The 20892-nt window shown below is 43.4% G+C and overlaps 1 protein-coding gene across 1 annotated transcript in view; it reads left to right on the top strand.

Annotated features, from left to right (window-relative positions):
* The first annotated feature begins 936 nt into the window (after positions 1-936).
* Positions 937-20892, top strand: part of SYNE1 (spectrin repeat containing nuclear envelope protein 1) — a 707535-nt gene continuing 687579 nt past the window's right edge. Inside the window, exon 1 of the mRNA XM_068232010.1 lies at positions 937-1212. The gene's annotated coding sequence lies outside the window, so the exon portion shown is untranslated. The remainder of the gene's footprint in view (positions 1213-20892) is intronic.

The following is a 20892-nucleotide window of genomic DNA, read 5'->3' as shown; positions in this document are numbered from 1 at the left end:
TACTGTGATAGAGGGTGGACCCTTCGGGGCCCCTCTGGCCCAAGGGCACAGAAGCGGTCAGTACCTCTGCAACCCCTATTGCTACGCCACTGTCTGTAAATTTACTGACATTCTACTATCGGCTTCCCTGGGCACCCAAATTTCCAAGCGCCCTTTTATTACCTATGCCCTTGTCAGTCTCTCAGAGGGCTTGATTCACAAAGCGGTGCTAACCTAGTTAGCACGCCTAAAGACTTTTGGGCGTAAAAAGCATTGCACTAAGTAGGTCAGCACCGATTTGAGGGGAAAACTCTCGCTCAAAGTTTTGTGCGTGCAAAATCCGATGCACGCGAAACGTCGCATTCGGTTTAATGGCGTTGCATGCGTAAACTTTGCATGAGAGGTTTTTTTATCACGCCTAAACCGAGTTTAGGCGTGATAATGGGCTTTTCACCAGCGTGCTAACAGTTAGCACGGTTTTGTGAATCAAGCCCAGAGATTTGTACTGGGCTAAGTACTTCTTATGTATTATTATGTTTTTTTTGCTGTAGACAATTGCCCTACATTATTATGCAATTGAATTTGAATATATATACAAAAAATACGGCCTGGAAACAGACCTTGTCATTTCTGCCTAGGCAGGGTCACCTCATGGAATCTACAGGTGTGCTTTTCACGAATAAAACATATTACTTGGGGATAAATTGTTCATCTATTTAATATAGAAAAGCAAGCTGTACATATTGACTAGTGAACTGCTTTTAAGTCAGCTACAGTTTTCTGTTACTTGTTTTTTGACGTTTTGCTTTCGTCAAGATTATTGCTGTTGGAAACTCACTTTTTACCTCAAGTACCAAGGTTATATACAAGGCTGCTAACAGGTTCCTGCAGAGTCATAGTGGAGCTGCTAGTGAATGTGGGTGAGCAGAAGAAAAAGTGGAAGGATTGAAGACCACTCCTCCTACACAGCTCAGTCTCCACCTCACCCTCCTTTTCTCCTGATTCCCCGCCTCGGTGCTACACTGAGAAATGAGGACAGCGGATTTTTTTTACTACAGAGTTGATGACTAGAGCCCTGCTGCAGGGAAGATACAGCGAGAGCACCGAGCACTGCAGCTGTGCTGCCTCCATCCATCCTGCTCTCTCCATCTACTCTCTGCAGGCTGGAAGGTGAGAGGGAGGGATGCTCGGCTGATTACAGGCAGCACTGGCACTGCATGCTGAAGACACAGGGTGAGTCTGGGGAAACCTCTGCAATATCTCTGCCAGTCTACCTGCTGAATAATCCGAAATACGTTGTGTGCTTCTTTACCATTGCTGTTTATCGCGCATGCCTGTTAAAATAGATGTTCTTGAAACGTTACATGATTTATTGCAGTGATTTGGTAGCAATTCGATATTTAGATCAATTGTTTTTATGAAACCTGTAAAATGAAAATCAGTGAATTGTGCTCATCTAGAGAGTAATGTACACAAGTGTGTTTGGTGTGTTTCCTGTGCCCAGCATTGATTTAAGTAAAATGCAGAGAGACAATATGTGTATAATGAATGTGTGGATGTGTTTACAGTCTATATACATAGTGAATGCACCTCTGATCCTGTACAGGGGGGCGTTCTGTGTATGTGATCAGCTCAGGCTGGAGCTGGCTGGTGGCATGTTGGAGAATGCATGGAGTAGTAGAGTTGTTGTACTTGGTTACCAAGGAGCACGGCTTCCTGTCAACCACAACAGACATCACAGGAGGCTAATGAATAAATACAATGCAAATAGTAGTTAGCAGCAGCAGAGCCAGTAGGAGGGGATTAGCAGGGGTTGGAGGAATCCCAGAGATTAGCCTTCCATTTGGCTGTAGAGAAGGATAGAGGTTAGGTAGTGGATGGCTGCTTATGCTTTTCTACTTCCTCCTAACCTTTTCTCTGCTAATTGCTGGCCACTTCTTCTTCTTCTAATCTTCACAGTGATGTGGAGACATAGTTTCCCCTTCTGCAGCATCACTGTCTGTCTACTGTAGTTTTGTCATTTCCTTTTCCTGGCTAGATATCGCTATCTTATTGAAATGACATGTGCATCTTAGCAGTAGGGAAATGTATTTTCGCTGCACACACTTACATTTTTTTTTTATACATGGCACAATTATAATCCTATAGTCTTATAACGGTCTCAAACCTTCCCATGTGTTAAGCTGGCTGCCAAAATTAAAAAGATCTCTTCTAATACAAGAGAACTGGCTATTACAAGGCCACTGCTTCCATAATGGGAGAATTATTAATATTATTTTGTATTTATACAACACCGACATCTTCTGCAGTGCTTTACAGAGTAGATTGACTTGTCACATAACTGTCCCTCAGAGGGGCTCACAATCTAATCCCTATTATAACCATATGTCAATGTATGTATTGTGTAGTGTATGTATCGTAGTCTAGGGCCAATTTAGGGGGAAGCCAATTGACTTATCTGTATGGTTCTGGGATGTGGGAGGAAACTAGAGTGCCCGGTGGAAACTTGCACAGACACAGGGGGAACATACAAACTCCATGCAGTTAGTGCTCTGGCTGGGATTGGAACCGGTGACCCATCGCTGCAAGGTGAGAGCACAAAGCACTACACCACTGTGCTGCCAGAATTCTGTGTAACTGAGCATAACTATATGGCTAGTTGCACTATGGGTCAGTGCATCGTGTGGCATTATGACATACGCATAGTGTAACCAGAGCTAACATTTGCAGTGGCATATGATAGATAAAAAAGCAACTGTCCAGTGTTCACCGACATTGACAAACATTGTGTGTGTCAGCAATGCATGTGTGATTCTAGCAATGCACGGCTTGTTCTGTGTTTTAACGATGGAATCAGTTGCACTGCTTTGCAACTGATGAGACGTAAACTGGTCATAGAGTTTGATTCACATCATGTTACAGTGTACTAAACTGTGTCCGTTACAACATTGGCCTCAAGTCACTAAGCTTTATCGAATACTTTATCGAACGTTTGATAATTTACCTCATGAGCAAAATCTAAATTTGAATTCACTAAGGTGTTACAGATTTATTGAATGTTTTATTGATAAAATGTTCAATAAATCTATAACACCTTAGTAAATTCAAAATTAGATTTTAATCATGAGGTAAATTATCAAACGTTTGATAAAGTGGTTGATAAAGCTTAGTGAATTGAGGCCAATGTGTCAGTGTGAAAGTACCCCGAAGGTTCACAGCATGGCCCCTTAATGGCTCTGTGTCCTGATTCAGTTCCCACACTGTAATGTGGTTCCTTCTCTACCAGTAGCAGCTGCCAGAACTCAAGTTCTCCAATACATTAGAGGAAGCTAGGGAATTATTTGTAAGGGGCAAATTGATAAAACCAGAATAATTACAGTAGTAATTTATTGCTATTATTCATGGCTATCGTTATCACTGTATTTCTCTCTGCATTTATTATAATGTTTATAAAGCCACAATAAATAAAAGTACAGCAATAAATTGTCTTGATAAAGGAAGTAATTCAGTTTCATTATTGATGGCTTCCTGCAGTGATACATTGGTGGTAATATGGAGAATAGCAGAATAACAATGATGCGGTAACTGACAGGAGGAATAATTTAATTTATTCATTGTGTACCTATAGAAAGCTGAGATCTTACTTTACGGAGTCTGAAACCAGTGTCTAGTGTCCCTTACATACATGTTTGGCCAATTTGTGAGGGGAATCAATTAAATTGCTAGTATGTATTCGGGAGGAAACCATTGTGATTGGGGGAAACCCATTAAAATATGCAAAGCAAGCTCCATGCATTTAATGTTCTAGCACAGGTTTGAAGCAGGGACTCTGTGTTGCATAGCAACATTGCTATCCACTACTACACCATGTCACCTATGCTTCTTCCATTGACTAGCATTGATATTGCCAGCTTCAGAATGTTGATACTTGTATAGTGCAGCTCAACAAGTCATAATACCTATCACTATTTTAATTAAGCAAAACCTTTTCTGAATCTTTAAAGGAAAGCAATTAAGTAGTAGGAAGAGGAACTGTTTTAATGCTTATTGCAGCTTTGTTAATGCTATTTTATAATTAGCAGTAACAACAATAATGGAGATAATAATGCTATAAATACATATCAAAAAGCTAAAAGTTAAAATTTAAAATACATAAGACAAGACACAGAACATTTACACTCACCTAAAATATTATTAGGAACGCCATACTAATACGGTGAACCCATTGTCATGTTCAAGAAACCAATTTGAAATGATTCAAGCTTTGTGACATGGTGCATTATCTTGCTGGAAGTACTGTAGCCATCAAAGGATGGGTACATGGTAGTCATGAAGGGATGGACATGGTCAGAAACAATGCTCAGGTAGCCCGTGGCATTTAAACGATGCCCAATTGGCACTAAGGGGCCTAAAGTGTGCCAAGAAAACATCCCCCACACCATTACACCACCACCAGCCTGCACACAAGGCATGATGGATCCATGTTCTCATTCTGTTATGTCAAATTCTGACTATCGAGACTCATCAGACCAGGCAACATTTTTCCGGTCTTCAACTGTCCAATTTTGGTGAGCTTGTGCAAATTGTAGCCTCTTTTTCCTATTTGTAGTGTAGATGAGTGGTACTCGGCGGGGTCTTCTGCTGTTGTAGCCCATCTGCCTCAAGGTTGTGTGTGTTGTGGCTTCACAAATGCTTTGCTGCATACCTCGGTTGTAACGAGTGGTTATTTCAGTCAACGTTGCTCTTCTATCAGCTTGAATCAGTCGGCCCATTCTCCTCTGACCTCTAGCATCAACAAAGCATTTTCGCCCACAGGACTGCTGCATACTGGATGTTTTTCTCTTTTCGCACCGTTCTTTGTAAACCCTAGAAATGGTTGTGCGTGAAAATCCCAGTAACTGAGCAGATTGTGAAATGCTCAGACCAGCCCGTCTGGCACCAACAACCATGCCACGCTCAAAATTGCTTAAATCACCTTTCTTTTCCATTCTGACATTCAGTTTGGAGTTCAGGAGATTGTCTTGACCAGGACAACACCCTGAAATGCATTGAAGCAACTGCCATGTAATTGGTTGATTAGATAATTGCATTCATGAGAAATTGAACAGGTGTTCCTAATAATCCTTTAGGTGAGTGTATATTGTGTTTCACTCCTGGCGGACTCAAAGTGCCAGGGCTGCAGCCACTAGGGCACGCTCTATAGCAGTAGTTGTGTTAGAGAGTCTTGCCTAAGTTCTCCTACTGAATAGCTGCTAGCTTACTGAACAGGAAGAGCCAAGATCTGAACCCTGGGTGCCTGTGTCAGAGGCAGAGCCCTTAACACCCCCAGTACACTATCCAGCCAGCAGCTGTATAGAAATGTACAATGCTACCACAGTAAAAAGCACTATAAATTACTTTTTTTCCCTATGTCTTTGTCACTTACATTAGGTAGTGAAAATCTGACAGATTTGTCAGGTTTTGGATTAGTCCATCTCCTCATGAGGGAATCTCTGTTATTTATTTATACTGTAAAAGCACTTAATTGCTGTTTCTCAGGCCAACTGCCATTGTGTGCAAATGAGTAGGGAAGCGGTCTGACATCTTTGTATACATCCTTGTATCCTTGTATACATCCTTTCCAGGGAGTGTTTTTGTAAAGAATAAAAGTAATAATGAAAATCTCCCATGAGGTGATGGACAAGTCCAAAATCTGTCAGATCTGTCAGCTCTTTACTACATACTATAAGTGACAACAACATAGGAAAAAGTAAATTATAGTCCATTTTCCTCTGTAATAAATGTGCATTTATAGGTATGTATTTTACATTTTAACAGTTTACACAATAGTTGTCCTTTGAACAAAATTCTTCTACAGAAATCTTAAGCCCTCCTGTCACAGATGCACACACTATTCAATCAGATTCCATAAAATATACATTTTTGCCTCTCTCAGCAGATAAAACAATCACATTTGATTTAAAGTAAACCTGTAAGTTAGAAAGAAGAAAACAACAGCCTGATCCATTGCTGGCACCCCGCACAAAACAATAACAATACCAGTAGTAGAAATAAGCGAGCCCGATCAGGCCTGCTCTACTGCACAGGCTCAGACGGCTTTCACCTGCGCAGTGGAGCGGCACAGATCAGGCTCAGCTATTTCAGCCGGATCCCCAGGAAAAGCCACTAGTGTGCCTGTACAGGAGCGGTGACGAGCGCAGACAAGCAGGCTTTCAGGGAGCCAGTGCTGGATCCTCTCTGCCGAGTAGGACAGGAGGAGAATCTTTAGGATCCAGAGGTTTCTGCCTCACAAGGTAATACGCCTAGGGACACTTTTTTTTCCATTAAGATACATTTTAAAACAATTGCAATAAATCTTTCTTAACTTATCCATATGATTTTGCACAGATGCACTATTTTTATTATTTATCTTTATTAGATCTAAAGTGGCATAAAACATTTGGAACTGAAAAGTGTTTGGCTAGCATTAGACCTCTTTTACATGTAAGGGCTCGTTTCCATTTCAAGGCAGAGCCACGCAGCTCTACGTTGTGCGTCACGTCCGGGGGGTGGGGGCTGGTGGAGCTTGTAGTACCATCTATTATACTGAATGGGATTGCCGGCTCAATCGCCTCTAAATGCAGGCAACCATGTGCTGCGATTCAGTGGTGAATCACAGCGCATGTATGGAAACAGCAGACAGTGCAGTCTATGCACTGTCTGCTGGCCCTGCGATCACGTTTCCATAAGCGAGGCTGAAAGCACGCTATATGGAAACAGGCCCTTAGGCTAAACTGCGTACTTGTTGGGCAATTTAGACTCCCATCTGCTGGCCACCAAGCACCTTTTGGTTACAATTTAGGCGTAATGAAATCACATGTCCCACGAAAAGGTAAATATAGGTACACATAGTACTAGTGCTACTAAGAAATTGTCTAAAATGCTTTTTTTTCCAGTACATCACATGTTAAAAAAAAAAACTAGAGCTTGCAGCTTGTTGAAAAATGAGCCTGCAGCTTGTTGAATTTAGCCACATGTCCAAAAGTAAGTAGAAGCCAAAAACAACTTTTATGTGTCTGAGAAAGCAATGCTTAGGTTTTAGGGTTGGTCCACACTTGTCAGGCTTCAGATCGGAATGCATTTTAAACAGATCAGTTTTTCTAAAAACTGATTCATTTTTCAAAATGTTGTGCTTTTGTGGCACATGTTTCCAGTCCGTTTAATCACATGTCAAAAATGTGTCCTTCCTTCCTGTGTGTTTCTACTGGATAAAGAGGTCTGCAAAGATGATGCTGAGGGGAGGAGCAGGTAGTAGGCAATCTGCTTTGGCATCCGTTTTCTGTGCAAAAGTTCTCTGTGTAGAGGGAGATCCATGTTTGTGTTGCCCTTCATTGCCTCTGCGGTTATCAGGGCTCTGTGAAAATCTGCAAAATCCGGACTCTCCGTTCAGTTTTCTAAAACGGAGCCCATGGTTCAGTTTTTTGAAGTGTGTGAAGACGGCCGCTATTTTTAACATTGGTATCCGTGGCTTCATTTTTGTCCAGGGCAAAAATGAAAAAACTGAGCCATGGATACGGTTTTGAAACAAGTGTGAACTGACCCTTAGTGCAGGAAAATTTAAAGGATGATTACTTCTGTTTGATTTGGAGCTTGACAAAGCAGATTTTACATCAGACTGGCATGACTGTTATCTAGACTGCAGCCTTAAAAATAAAGCACTTAAACTGAAAATAAAAATATGAGACTCATATCTATGGTAAGAATGTTCTATTAATCAATAGCACTACACATGCAATTCATTATCTCATAAGTTTATTTTCAGTTCTGGTTTGTCTGACTGCAGCTTTTGTGACCACACTTGTGCATCATGTGCGACTGAGTGCAGCTACGCTCGGATGTATCTGCCACCACTGCACTGCCAGTGTTGAGTACTAGCATGTCCTAGCCTGGCCGGTACACAGGAGCAGCTGACAGTGTGGGATTCATATGAAAGAGGCTCTATTTACAGCATTTGTAGTGAAAAAATGCAATTCCACTCATTTCAGACCTGTGTTAGTTATGCAGGAAAATTTGGCTTACCAGCTCTCTAGACCCACATCGTAAGACTACTGTCTCACTTTAAATAAACTGTATTACTCTCCTCCATCAGTTCTCCCAATGTCCACAGATACAGTTACATGGTACACACACACCCAGGATTGTATGAGAATGAAGCACAAATGTCCAATGGAAATCATAAAAGGTTCAAGACTTCACACATAGGTGTCATATGGGACCCGATAAGCAAAGTGCACCCAATATGTCTATAATCAGTGCTTTGTGCTGTTCATTGGATTACATTTGCCCATTATGATTACTATTATTATGATTATGATTATTATTATTATCTTCTTTAAGGGCTTGCAGAACAGGCAGCAAAGACTGTCATTTACGTGTTTACAGTTAGAAGTTTATAATGTATTATCATTAGGACTTCTTTCCCTTCTTAAACATGGACTGTATGTTTTTTGGAGTGACAGCAAAGTCATGTGTTGTGAGCTTATATTTTCAACTGCGCTGAAGTTTAGCCTTTATCATGTATATTGCATGGTCAGTTGAATTGAGGTCAGGTGACATGGCCTTTGAGTGATATTTCACTTCTCAGTCTTGAAAACTCTTGCGTTACTTACACAATATATCCTGAGTCATTGTACATATGTATTGTGAAACAGCATTCTGTTAGAATTGCAGGGCTTGGCTAAACCTGTGCAAATAGTATCGCCATATACAGTACACTAATTGCACAAGTTACCCTGCTGCTTCTATCAACAGACATAACACTGAATACTAGTGAGCTCCACTGGTAACCATAAATCCCAATGCCGTAATACTGCCCCCACCATGTTTCACAGATTTTGATCTGTTCCTTCCCTTCTTTTTATAAAGTTGCTTTACATCGGTCCAGTTTACATCTATCCTTCCTTTCTTTTCAGAGTTTCATATGTCCAAAGGCAATAATTGTTTCAAAACTGAGTAGGCTTTTTATCAATCATTTTTTTTATTGAAATAAGAAAAGACAAATACAGTAGCGAATTATATAAAACATAGGCACTATTAGAATAGCAAGCAGGATGAATACAGTTATCTTCACAGAGTAGGCTTTTTAAAGGACACCTGAAGTGAGAGAGATATTGAGGCTGCCATATAAATTTTCCTTTTAAATAATATGAGTTGCCTGGTGCCCTGCTGATCTTTCAGGGATTAGTTGTGTCTGAATCACACTCCTGAAACAAGCATGTGGCTTAAGGTAGCCATACACTGGTCGATTTGCCATCAGATTCGACCAACAGATAGATCCCTCTCTGATCGAATCTGGTGGTGGTGGTGGTGGTGCTGCCGCCGCTCCCCCGGGCCCCTGCATACATTACCTGCTCCGCTGGCACGACTCCCCTGGTCTCTGCTGTCTTCTTCTCCGCTCTGGTCTGGTCTCCGGGTCCGGCATGCTTCACTTCTTCATGCCGGGACAGGAAGAAGTGAAGCCTGCCGGAGACCAGACCAGAGCGGAGAAGAAGAAGACAGCAGAGACCGGGGGAGTCGCGCCGGTGGAGCAGGTAATGTATTGCAGCTGTATTGCGTCGGTCGTCGGGCACTCGAATGCCGCTAGCGACGCGCTCCCTACCCGCGTGCGATCGACGGTAATTTCCCGCACGGAGCGATCGACGGGATCGATCTATTTCGGGACGAAATAGATCGAAATTTAGCGTGTAGCGTGAACGATATGACAGCAGATTCGATCCCAGTGATCGAAATTGCTGTCGATCATCGGGGAATCGGCCTAGTGTATGGCCAGCTTAATGCAGTCAGACTTCAGTCAGAAACATCTGATCAGATAGCCTTTATTGGTACAAAAACGTAATGGATCGAGTAAACTCTAAAAGGATAATCTCATTAAAAACAGGTCAAACAGTACTATCTGTGGGGGGGGGGGGGACATGTTTGGGGGCAGCAGTGTGCCTTCCTTGTTCCTCCTCGTTAAAGCAAACCTGAGGCTAAAGAACAGACGTAGACACTTACCACTGTAGACCCACAACCTTCCCGCCACTGGCCAGGACCCTCTTCATCTTTGCGGTTGCACTCCCCTAGGGACAGGCATGCTGTGTTGGCGCCAGTACAACACAGCCCTATTGAGTGGCACGAAGCTGCTCGTGTACAGATGAAAAAATAAATATGCAACAATGTGTACCTAATACTGAACCAATACTGATAACTGGGGGAAATTGGGACACAATGGCTATTCAATATTTTATATCTGAGGAGGGGAGGGCACAAGGGCTACCTAGTACCAAAATGTGGGGTGGAGGAAGGGAAAGGCATTGTAGACAACTGGATTGGTGAATCCTTTGAATTCACCAGCCAGTGTTTACATTTCATGGTCATTAATGGCATTGCTAGGAATTCTGCAACTTGTGATTTAACAGAAAGCTGTAAAGGCTCGTACACACGTTCAACTATTCCGCCCAATTATCCTCCAAACTCGGTCTACTGGACAACAGTCGGGCATGTGTATGTGTGGCAAATGACTAGACGAGCGACTGAAAACAGGTGATTTGCTTTTTGGGCAGGCGAACTTGAAAAACTACAAACACTGTTTCTGGCCACAAAAGTGATGGAAAATATGTTTCAAGGGGTCTAACACCTGGAGGGGGGCATGGCGGAGTGGAATACATGCCAAAAGTGCTGGGGAAAATTATGGATTTGACGTCAAAAATCACATTGCTAAATTGGACGTCTAAAGTGCTTGAAAACATCTTGCGTGTGTATACAGGGATCAGCAGTTAGTGTAAGTATTGTACTGCTTCACACTGACAGACCAAACTCACTGTGTAACGCACCGCAAACAGCTGTTTGTGTAGTGATGACTGTGTTGGACTGGTGCGCACCATGGCAAGAGTGCAGGCGATGGCGGTTTTCAAGCCCATATGGCCGGGCTAAGGTAGCTCAATGACAGAACAACTGTCCACAATTAAGCAACAACCTTATTATCTTGGGTCAGGTGTGCCCCCCAACACACTCATATAGCCGGTCATTGCTTCATTGTGATACGCAAGCCCCTTCAATGCGGCAAGGTAACAATCACGAAGGGGAATTGACACATGTACATGCCTTTTGTTTTGTTGTTGCAGCTGCAGTGCAGCCAGAAAAATTAGGCATGTACACGCACCAGAAAAATTATTATCATGTTTGGTAGCAGCCGCTGCTAGCAGCAGCGGCCATAACAATTCAGGAATCCACCTGAAGTCTTGGACCCTGTTGGTGGGGGCGGAGAAGGCAGTCAAGTGGCCTGCAGGCAGATATGCTGTGTGTGGGAACTGACTTAGTCTTCGGGCAGGCAGTAGCCCTCCAGGATCCATGCCTCATTCATTTTGATAAAAGTAAGGTACTAACACTTTTTTGACCTGACTGCTGGTGGTACAATACAAAGTGCGGTGAAAGGTATGCACTGAATGTGCTGGTCCTGGCACAGTACAGCAATTAGCATGGGCCAGCAGTGACAGACAGGGTTGTATATGCAGTGTCAGTGGCACACACACACACAAAACAAACACATCAGAAGAACATTAGCTCTCAAAAGAGCAGTTTTGGGGTGCTTTTCATCAACAAATATCAGCAAGGAGCAAGCTAACAGACCTCCTAACTATCGCTTTCCCTATCTCTCCAATGTCTCTCCCTTCTCTCACTAATACAGCAGCACACAGAGTGAGAACATTGCCGACGCTGCAGCCTTTTACAAGGAGGGGGGGCTCCAGGAGGGAGTGCAGCCTGATTGGCTGCCATGTGTCTGCTGACTGTGATGTAGAGGGTCAAAGTTTAGCCCAATGATGTAGTATGGGGGCGGGTCGAACTCGCTTAGTGTTCACGGTTTACCGCAAACTCGAACCAGCTAAGTTTGCGCGAACAAGTTCTCCGGCGAACTGTTCGGGCCATCTCTATCCCTAGGGGCAACAGTCATGTTCAAGTGTATCCACCCTTATAATGTTTAAATATGAAGGGCACTATTTGCACAGAGTTCTGCCTGTGTCTGCGTAGGCTTCCTCTGACACTCTGGTTTCCTCCAACATCCCAAAAATATACAGATAAGTTAATTGGCTTCCCCCTAAATTGGCCCTAGACTACAATACATACACTACAAATTACATACATAGACATATGACTATGGTAGGGATTAGATTGTGAGCCCCTCTGAGGGACAGTTAGTGACAAGACTTTACACTCTTTACAGCGATGCGGAAGATGTTGGCGCTATATGAATGCTAAATAATAATAATAACCTCATTAGCATTTATATAGCGTTTCATTTGCTTTTCATGGAGTTTGGTTTCAGACGATAAGTGAGTTAAAAATAATCATGACTCTATACATAAGGGAATAGAACAGGCTGTGCTGGGAAAAAATGAAACAAAAAGGAGCATCGGCCCAATGCATTAGCTCAAAATACAAAAAAAAATGCACAGTATACCTACAATTATCTAACCTGTTGCTTTTGTCTGAAGCTATGGCCATACTTGTTTTAGACTTCTGTCACTGAAAACAATTGTTTGCGGTCGTTTGGTAAAACATATTGAGTGTATAGAAGCAGGAGCGCCTCTAGCCATTTTGTCACTCCATGGTGCCCCCCCATGAAAATAATCATAATACGGCAGCATTTCACCAGGAAATAATCATAATGCAGAAGCGTTTCACCAGAAATTAACCTTATTGGGGCAGCGTTTCACCAAAAAATACATGTAAATGTGGCAGCATTTCACTAGAAAATTCGCAATGCAGGCAGCGTTTCACCAGAAAATACACGTAAGATGGGCAGCGTTTCACCAGAAAATACACATTGGTAGGGCTCTTCTCCCCCCCTTCCCATTAGTTCCCCATAATAGCCCTGATACCAGTCTGCACCTATAAGAAAAAAACACATTTACTCATCTGCAGAAGACTCCTCTCCCGGCCTCCCTCTGGTGCGCAGCAGCTCCCCCGATGATCTTCGTGCAGCAACTCTGGCTGCAAAACTCCCATGTTGACAGGCAGGCAGGCAGAGCAAGGCTACGGGAACATTTCTTCCGAAGCCCTGCACTGGAGACACACAGTCTCCAGTGAAGGTCTTCGGACACCATTTTCTCATAGCCCTGCTCTGCCTGCCTGAACCCACAGACTCCCGCAGGCTGCAGAAGAGAGCTTACGGGCTGCAGCCAGTGAACTGGCGCGGCATCTATTAGATGTCGCAAGCCAGTTCACCACCTGGGGACACACCATCTGGCTAAGGGGTGGCCACGGCCCCCCCATGTCTCCCCCGCTCACAGCACTCGTGACCGCCTGGTTGGCTTGGAGGACAGAAGGAGTCACAGGGGGACTAAAGGAGGCACACAGGGGGAACAGAAGGAGGCACACAGGGGGACAGAAGGAGGCACGATGGGGGACAGAATGAGGCACAAAGGGGGACAGAAGAAGGCACAGGGGGACTGAAGAAGGCACACAAGGAGACATAGGGAGGCACAGGGGGACAGAAGGAGGCACAAGGGGCAGAAGAAGTCACGAAGGAGGTATAAGGGGACAGAAGGAGGCACATAGGGGGACAGAATGAGGCACAATGGGGGACAAAAGGAGGCACAATGGGGGAAAGAATGAGACACAAAGGAGGCACAGGAGGACAGAAGGAGATACACAGAGGGGCAGCAGGAGGTACAGGGGAACAGAAGAAGGCATGAGGGCCAGAAGCAGGCACAAAAGTGGATAGAAGGAGGCACAGGGGGACTAAAGGAGGCACACAGGGGGACAGAAGTAGGGCACAATGTAAGGCAGAAGGAGGCACAAAGTGGGGCAGGAGGCAGCACAATGGGGACAGATTGAGGCACAAAGGGGGACAAAGGAGGCACAGGAGGAAAGAAAGAGGCACAGGGAGACTGAAGGAGGCACACAGGGGACAGATGGCAGCACAATGGGGGACAGAAGGAAGCACAGGGAGACAGTAGGAGGCACAAAGGGGGACAGAAGGAGGCACAAAAGGGGGTAAAATACGGCAAAGGGAGATGTAAGGAGACACAGGGAGACAGAATGAGGCAAAGGGGGACAGAAAGAGCCACAGGAAGACAGAAGAAGGCACAAAGGGGCACAGAAGGAGGCACAGGGGGACAGAGGAAGGTGCAGGCAACAGAGGTGGTACATGGGGACTGAAGAGGCACATGGAAACAGAAGGAGGCACAAAGGGAAACAGGAGGAGGCACAGGAGGAAAGAAGGAGGCAGAGTGGGACTGAAGGAGGAACAGGGGGGCAGGGGTAGCACAAGGGAACAAATAAAGGCAAAGGGGACATAAGTAGGCACAAGGGGACAGAAGGAGACACAAAGGGGCACAGAAGGAGTGAAAGGTGGCACAGGGGGACTGAAGGAGGTAGATGGAGAGAGAAGGAGACACAAAGGGAGACAGAAGTACAAACAGGGGTTCAGACATGGCACAAGGGATTGAAGGAGGCACAAGGAGACAGGAGGCACAAAAGGGACAGAAGGACGCACAAAGGGGGAAAGAAGGATGCACAAGGCACAGAGGTGGCAGCTGCCTGCAACTTTACGCTAAGTAGATGCAGCAGAAGCAAGTAATAGAACACCCATGGTGGCGGGGTTTAGTCCGGGGTGAGGCTTAATTGGGGGTGGAGCTTAGTCCAGCAACATGGCGCCCCCCAGGACCAATGGCACTCCAGGCAATGGCCTGTAGTGCCTATGCCTAGACGTTCTGTATGTGAGTTCCTCAGCTGTCACCTAAAAGAATGAGGAACTCATGTAATTAAAGTTGTTTATCAATAATTTAAAATAATTGTGTGCCCCACCTATTTATGAAATAAGACTCAAAGCTGAGTTGTAAATTGTGCCCGTCCCTTCCTACCTCACGAGATTGCACTCACTGGCCATCTTTCACTAAGCTGGTGCCAGTTAATGACATTACAATGTGTGACCCAGGCTTGAGTCCTCCTGCATAAACCACTTAATATGGGGCTAACTTTAACACTAGTTTTAGTGCAAAAATATATATAACACATATATCACTGTACTAGTCGTTTTTTTAAAGATACCCCAAATTAAAGATACCTTTCTCATTGATGCTTGTAGAAACAAGAGAAAAATTGAGAGCCCACAATAGTAAAATGGACAAAAAAAATTCAAAGTGAATGTATACTCACTAAAACGGGCTTCCTCAAAGGCAAGTGGGGAGATTAGACCTGACCTCACTCGGTCGGGTTAAGAAGTCGCTCTCTGTAGATCAGAATGTAGGGGGTACCACCCCTCCACCAATGATGGACAATTTGCAATTGATAACGGGAAAAACAGAGGAGCCAGGAGATTAAATTGTACTAAAAACTGTTTAAAATGGAAGGAAGAGGCGTACTTACCTCCCCATAGAAGGCTTGAATTGTCTTGTATCAGGCAATAACTTTATTGCATACTCCAAAAACAGTGACGCGTTTCACAGGTATGTTTATAAACATGGGAGTAACTTATGTGAGCTCTCAGTGCCTCTGTTTTTCCCTTTATTATTCCCTCTCATACATGAGTAGCACTATTAGTCCTGCAGAGACTGTGCAACTGTGATCTTTGTCTTGTCTTTGTAGCAATCCTTTTAGAGTGAGTGCAGTATATCCTGTAGAATAGATAAATGGATTTACATATACATTTCATGCATACATTTTATAATTTGTTAACAAGAAGGCAGTCTAGCATTTTATTCCATGAACAGTACATGCCATTGGTTAAACTGGTGTGCATAAAGCTGAGTTGAGTAATACGTTACGAAAACATCTTTGCAACTTAACACTTGCCTGGAGATGTTAGATTTGCCATGGCAATAGTGAATTGAAGACAGATTTGAAAGCTGGCCCTGCTTACACTGGCAAGCCCCTTTTACTGCCATTCTAAGGGACTGTTATAGAACAGAAACTTCCTGTGATAATGCGGTTGAGTGCCTGACCTTTCACAGGTCTACTGGTCTGTTTCTAATGATGGCCCCGCAGCCATAAAATACTAGGCCTCTTGTGTCAAAAGTTTCTTCTTTCCATGGCAACCATTCACAGAAAATTTCAGCCCAGCATTCACGTTTTCTCTTACATTTGAGAGCGGTTGAAGAGAAGTTAAGTTATTAAACAAATGCAGCCATATTAATCAGAAAGTTTGATTTCATTGATTTTGTTTAAGAATCAGTAGAACAATACATGGAGCAAAATGTTAAATGCTTGTTTGGCATTTCCTGTTGAACACTTGGAAACAAAGTTCTATGACAAAAATACTAGTCAGGAGTTTTTTTTTTAGACTGCTTTGAACATGGATATTGCTCACAAATGTTCAAAATAGCAGGGTCTAGAAAAAAAACACATTGTTTTGCAATCTAAATACAAATATTTAGCAGAATCTTTTACTTTACCAAATGAATGGTGTGATCTGCTATATGACTATCCTCTACTGTGCACAAAACCTTCTCCTGGCCTCCAAACTCCTCATACTTTAGCTTTCATCCTCATCCCATTTGTCATCACTCTCGTGCTAGGTACACACGTGCGATTTTCTGACCCGATCGTTTTTTCCACTCGATTCTGCACTCGATTCTCTTATCTTCACTCGTTTTTCTTATCTTTTTCCGTTCACTTCTATGAGAAATCGAGCACAGAATTGATAGGGAGTAATATCGGATATGATGGATTTTATCAATCTGATGCATCTATCGCATGGAAAATCGTACCGTGTGTACCCAGCATTAATCCTTGCACTGACTTTGACCAACTAGTCTGAAACAGTCTGTATGCATGTTGGATTAGTGTGGCTCTGTAATATTAACATGCTGACACATCATTGCATTGCAGCAGTTCTGGAGGTTTGTTTAGCGTTCAGGGACAACAAAGAGATGATTTGCATATTCAGCAGTGATGCACTGGGAGACATTTCAGAGCTCACTCCAACCTGAATAATTGTAAATACCTTCTGTTTTAAGAAGGCAAACTACTGTTTTGGAATGGGGGGTGAAAAAAGGAAAATATTTTATACATACCTGGGGCTTCTTCCAGCCCCATAAGCCTGAATCGCTCCCACGCCGCCGTCCTCCACTTCCTGGATCCGCTGGTACCGGGCCCGTCACTTCCGGCGGACGTGGCCAATTCTCCGCATCACAGGCGCTGTCTCCATACCCGTACGCATGTGGCTGCGCAGTAGGCAGCCACATGCGTATCTGTATGGAGAGAGCACCCTGTGATGCGGAGAATTGGCCGCGTCCGCCGGCCGACTCGCGGCAATGACGGGACCCGGTGGCGGCGGATCCAGGCAGCGGAGGACGGCGGCGTGGGAGCGATCCGTGCGTATGGGGCTGGAGGAAGCCCCAGGTATGTATATTTCATCCTCTCTGGTTCCCTTTTATCCTTTAAAAGTCTTTTTTTTTTTTTATTAAATTCCAGCCAAAATGTTCTGTTTTAGTTTGAGGCAGAGTTTGAAAGGAGTAGAACCTCTGCCAGATTATTATTGTTGTCCAGCTTTTGGGCACTTACTCACTGCTCCAGTGAAAAGTAAGTGAGAACAGGGAATGAGATTAAATCTCTCGAATGGTAATACAGACAATAATAAAATCCCCACTGATCATTTCCAACACATTCTCATGCCACTGAAATTTTTTGGAGATACACTGCAGTCAAAGTTCTAAATATGCAAATGCACCTCCACCAACCAGATATCCCCCTCATCTGTGACTGATCACAAATGTAATTCGATCTCTCAGCTGTGTCAGCTGGCTGCCTCATCAGAGCAGCTAATTTGTAAACACAGGATACTAACCCTATGTCTGCTTCCATGAAAGCAGGAAGTAGACACACTGCAGATTTATTGCAGGATTTGTATCAGCTGTAACAAAGAAATGTTTTTTCTTTAAAGGTCATTATGCTGTTGCTTATCTTTTAGAACAGCGAGAAAGTTCTGTGTTCAGGTCCCCTTAAACAGCAGGTTCTGTGGGAAGGGTTGCTGCCTGACTCACATCTTCAAGCTACCCAGACTGCAAGGGGGTGGAGCATATTCTAATCTCTCTGACAGTATGGCAGCCTACAGCAACGGCAGCATGTACTGCTGGAAATTGTTGACATAAGGGCTCTGATCAGTTACTTTATAATAGAACTATTTCACATCAAGTATGAAGCTTATACACAGTTGAAAAAAAAAAGGGCGGCATATTTAAATCATTTTAAGTATGCCCGGAAAAAAAGAAAAAGCCTAGTCTCCTAAGTGCCTACGCATCTAGCAAAACAATGCTGCCTGTAGTTGTGGTTTAATACAAGGAGCCTATGTATTTAATGAAAGGTTGTTTGGAACAAAGGATATTTGTAGATCTCTACAAATATTATTGGCTCTGCTAATGTGCTATTGCTAGAAAGGAAACTTAATATTCTGCACTGGAAGAGCTGGAATCAGAGAGAGATTTAAGTAAATAGTGCTTATCCATTCCAGTATAAGGTATTACCTGGCCTCAGAACACAAAAGAAGATGCTGAAAGCTATGATTGGATAAGTCATAAGATATAATGCATACAGAGTAAATTGTTTTATAATAAAATAGTATATCAGATGTTTTATTAAACTCTGGGAAGATCTAAACCGAGTCCTTTTTCATCAAAATTGCTTTAAGAATTTGGACAACTTTCAGTATACAAATTGTGACTCCTATTTAGGACTTGTCTTGCACCATTTAAAGGGCTCGATTCACAAAGCGGTGCTAACCCGGTTAGAGACTTTAGGCGTGATAACCATTGCACCACGCTGGTGAAAAGCCAGTTTAGGCGTGATAAGTTTAGGCATGATAAGTTTAGGTGTGAATAGTTTAGGCATGATAAGTTTAGATAAGTTTAGATCGCGCGCAAAGTCCCGCACGCAAAGCAGCGCCATTAAACTCTAAGCGAAGTGCACCAGACTTTGCTAGCGCAAAACTTTTGATCAGCTGTGCACTGCGGTGCTAACCCAGTTGGGGCTTAAACTTATCACGCCTAATCTTATCACGCCTAATCTTATCATGCCTAAACTTATCACACCTAAATTTATCATGCCTAAACTGAGTTTAGGCATGATAAAGGGCTTTTCACCAGCGTGCTAACTGTTAGCACCGCTTTGTGAATCAGGCCCAAAGTGTGAGCTTGGTAAAAACATTTTATTTTGGGTAGGTTGAGGCAGGCATTGCAGACTATTCTTCGCACTTCTTGCTTAGAGGGTTGCTTAAGCCTGGAAGAAAAATCAGTTGTACACACTTGGGGCTTCTACCAGCCCCCTGCAGCAGTTCCGTGCCCTCGCAGTCACTCGCCGATCCTCCTGTCCCTCGCTGCCAGCTAGTTTTGTTTTCGGAGGACAGACTCACTGCGTCTGCGCAGGCCTGGCCACACGTCTTCTTTGCGTTCCTGTCCGCAATAGCGTCCTGCGCAGGCCCAGAATGCAATTGAGGATGGGAGCGGAAAGAAGACTACGCATGGCCAGGCCTGTCGGTGAAACAAAACTAGCTGGCGGCGGGGGATCAGGGGATTCGTGAGTGATTGTGAGGGCACGGGATGGCTAATATTATCTCCAGGTGAGTAAAACAGATTTTTTAAATCTAAGTTTAAGTATCCCTTTAAAGCATTTAGAAAGTGGCGAGAGAAAGGTTAATGTATCTCTGTCACTAAGGTACAGTACATGGCATACTGAAAATAAGGTACTTGGCATTCTGCGCATGCGTAGTTCATTCTTTTGAACACCACACATGCACAGAACGTTCCTGGTAACGGCAACACGATTGAGGAGGCACACGGAAGGGGCCACACATGTGCAGTCACAGATATTGGCTACAGCACAATGCAGGGGACCCAGAGGATGCAGAGGAACCTGATATATTACAGAGGGCATGAAGAAGTCCCAGGTAAATAATAATTCCTTTTTTTCACAGTCCAGGTGTGCTGTAAGTGACAGCAGGCACGGGAAAAATATAACTTATATATATAGTGCGTTTTACGCAAACGTGTACATTTTATACATGTACATACACATGTAGGGCTTGATTCACAAACCCGTGTTAATTGTGAGCATGGGCGTGCTAAACAGTTAGCACGTGAAGTGCCGCTCGCAGACTTTTGTGCGCACAAAGTTGCGCGATCGCGGACATTTGCGCGCGATAACGCAAACTTTTGCGTGCGATCGGCCGCACTTCATATGCTAACTGTTTAGCACGCCCGTGCTAACAGTTAGCACGGGTTTGTAAATCAAGCCCGTAATATGTGATTTTACATACAGTATCTTCAAGATGGTCCATTAAAATTGAGCCAAATTGTTCCACCACATCAGCACTGTACAATAGCATTCTGTATATTATGAGAAGAAATGAAGTATAAGACCCCTTTGCAGTGTATTAGTAGTGGCAGAAATGTGTAGTCTTTGTGATGAAAACAACATAAAAGACAGACAAACATCTGCTGGGTACAGGAATTATTATATGTAAATTAGGCAGCTCATTGTGGAAGACAAGCAAATTTGTTCACTGTACTTATATTTTAGCTTTTTTTCCCCCATGACATTAATTTAACTTTAAAGCTGAGCCGAAACCCAAATCTTGACAAGGTAGGTTTTCCTTGTATGCGTGTGGTTTTATTAAAAGTTTGATACTTTGCCATGATGGCATTTTATGTATTTGTAGCTATTTCTGCTGGTGACAACACTGCCAGCTTGGCCCAATCTGTTAACGTGTATTTGCTGAATGTATCTATTTGTGTGCTGGGCACATTGGTCCTGTGATCCGGTTTGGCATTGGAGATGAATTGGGAGTGTTTATTGTTCTTCTCTTTCACTGAATATTGTAAAATATAAGCAATTTAATTGATTACGGTATATTTGGTACAGATCCTCTGTAATATCAATGACTTTATAAATGAAATGTAG

The sequence above is a fragment of the Hyperolius riggenbachi genome, chromosome 4 (assembly GCF_040937935.1).
Source record: "Hyperolius riggenbachi isolate aHypRig1 chromosome 4, aHypRig1.pri, whole genome shotgun sequence".
Lineage (NCBI taxonomy): Eukaryota > Metazoa > Chordata > Amphibia > Anura > Hyperoliidae > Hyperolius > Hyperolius riggenbachi.
Note: the sequence above shows the minus strand (reverse complement) of the source record. Positions and strands in the feature narration are given on the sequence as shown.